This window comes from Macaca nemestrina, chromosome 2 (assembly GCF_043159975.1).
Source record: "Macaca nemestrina isolate mMacNem1 chromosome 2, mMacNem.hap1, whole genome shotgun sequence".
NCBI lineage: Eukaryota > Metazoa > Chordata > Mammalia > Primates > Cercopithecidae > Macaca > Macaca nemestrina.
Window position 1 is genome coordinate 52,987,762 of NC_092126.1, and position 2,390 is coordinate 52,990,151.

The window sequence follows — 2,390 nt, forward strand, 5'->3', positions numbered from 1 at the left end:
TCAATAGTCTAATTTCACCACATTTATTCATCGTAAAATAATTTCTATAGAACTAAAAATGGCTAATATGTGTAAAGATAAACATGTATAAATATATACTAATATAAGTTTTATGGAAAAACTAATTACTAAAGGTTAAATTTGAATTTGAATGCATTTTTATGCACTGAAGATTAGTCAGATTTCTTTAAGTAAAATTAATCATTTCTGTTCAACCAAGTGCAAAACAAATTAAGTTTATTCATCACAAACCCATCTTGCTTATTTTAATTACAACTATTTTAAATAGCAGAACTATTAGGCTCCATAACATTATTTTTTTAAAATTAAATACATTAGACTTCATAACAATGTAGATACTTAATGGAGAGAAAAACTCCATGTCAAAGGCTAATTAATATCACTGACACTTTCCCAGTTGCTAAAAATAAGACTAATAGCAAGTTCATCCAATATCATGCTATATTATAATATATGCAAAGTCCATTGGGAAATTGACTTCATACTTCCTTCATTAGAGTAAATCCAACCAAGGCTGGGCGTGGTGGCTCATGCTTATAATCCCAGCACTTTTGGAGGACGAAGCTGGCGATCACTTGAGGTCAGGAGTTTGAGACTAGCCTGGCCAATATGGCAAAACCTTGTCTCTACTAGAAATACAAAAACTAGCCAGGCATGGTGGCTCGCGCCTGTAGTCCCAGCTACTTGGGAGGCTGAGGCAGGAGAATCGCTTGAACCAGGGAGGCAGAGGTTCCAGTGAGCCAAGATCCCACCACTGCACTCCAGCCTGGGCGACAAGAGCAAAACTCCGTGTCAAAAATAAATAAATAAATAATAAATCCAACCATACAAAATTATTGTTCTAGCCATTCAAAAATGTTAGATTTATAAAGTTCACATATACATCATTACTGTATACAGAACTCACTTCCTAGCTAAGTTTGGATTATAGCCATCTTTGTCAGATTAACTCTTCCTAAGTTTCCATTTTTCTAATACCTTTAAAATTATGGGGCATCTTAAATAAAGCTACCTCAAAAGAAGTCACTGAGTGAATGACTGCTAGTAGTTTAGTAACAATAAGTTTCAATGGTGTAATTTATTCTCAAGTCAAGTTTTATCAATAATTTGCTACCTTCCCCAAACTGGTCTTCAGATACATTAAAGAGTAGTTCAATTATTCATCTGCTTAATGTGCATCTAATAAAATAAGGCCAACATCACCATTAACTAGAATTAACCTAAGCCCCCACAAATATTGATTTATGTAAGTCTCCAGTCATGGCTCACTTTTTAAAATCTACCTTTTATTTGGCTTCTAACAGTCAACTGAGAATTATAACTAAGAACTTTGCCATATTTTAACAAATGCTTGGCTGTTTTTAGCATTTTGATACTTATTCTTTATAGAATAAAGTACTTTTAGCACTCATTTCAATAGATTTTTCTTTTAGATCACTTGGGTCAAATATCAAGGAAAATAAATAAGAAAACGGTCAACTAAAATGCTCTCTTGACTCTTAAATGTCACATCTATATGATAAAATACCATGAGCCCATTAAAACTCACATTGCATGGGGAGAGAATGGTCTTTTCAATAAATGATAATGGATCAATTAGAAAAATACATGAAAAAAGTTTTAACTTTCTACCTCAAACTACACATAAAAATCAGTTTTACATGTATTGTAGATCTAAATGTAAAAGGTAATATGACTTTTAGAATAAAACATAAGAAAATACCCATGACCTTAAAATAGGCAAAGATTTCTCAAACAGGACACAGAAAGCGTTAATCACAAAATAAATTGATAAATTGGACTACATTAAAATTAAGAACTTCTATTTCATGAGAAGTCACCATTAAGAGTGAAAAGGCAAGCCACAGAATAGGAGAAGATATTTCCACTACAAATCTGGCAAAGGACTCATCCAGAATATTTAAAAAGGCTCTTCTAAGTCAATATGCAAAACAGACAACCCAACTGAAAAATAGGCAAAAGATTTGAGCAAACATTTTACAAAACAGGATATCCAAGTGACTGATAAACATACGAAATGAAAACCACAATAAGATGCCACTACCTAACCACCAAAGTGACCAAAATTTTCCAGCATTTCTTTAAGTGAATATATCATCATTACAATTAAAAATACACATTTTGGCTGGGCGTGGTGGCTCATGCCTGTAATTCATCACTTTGGGAAACCAAGATGGGTGGATTACTTGAGGTCAGGAGTTCAAGACCAGCCTGGCCAACACTTTGAAACCTCATCTCTACTAAAAATACAAAAAATTAGCCTGGCATGGTGGTACGCACCTGTAATCCCAGCTACCCAGGAGCCTGAGGCAGGAGAATCGTTTGAATTTAGGAGGCGGAGGTTGCAG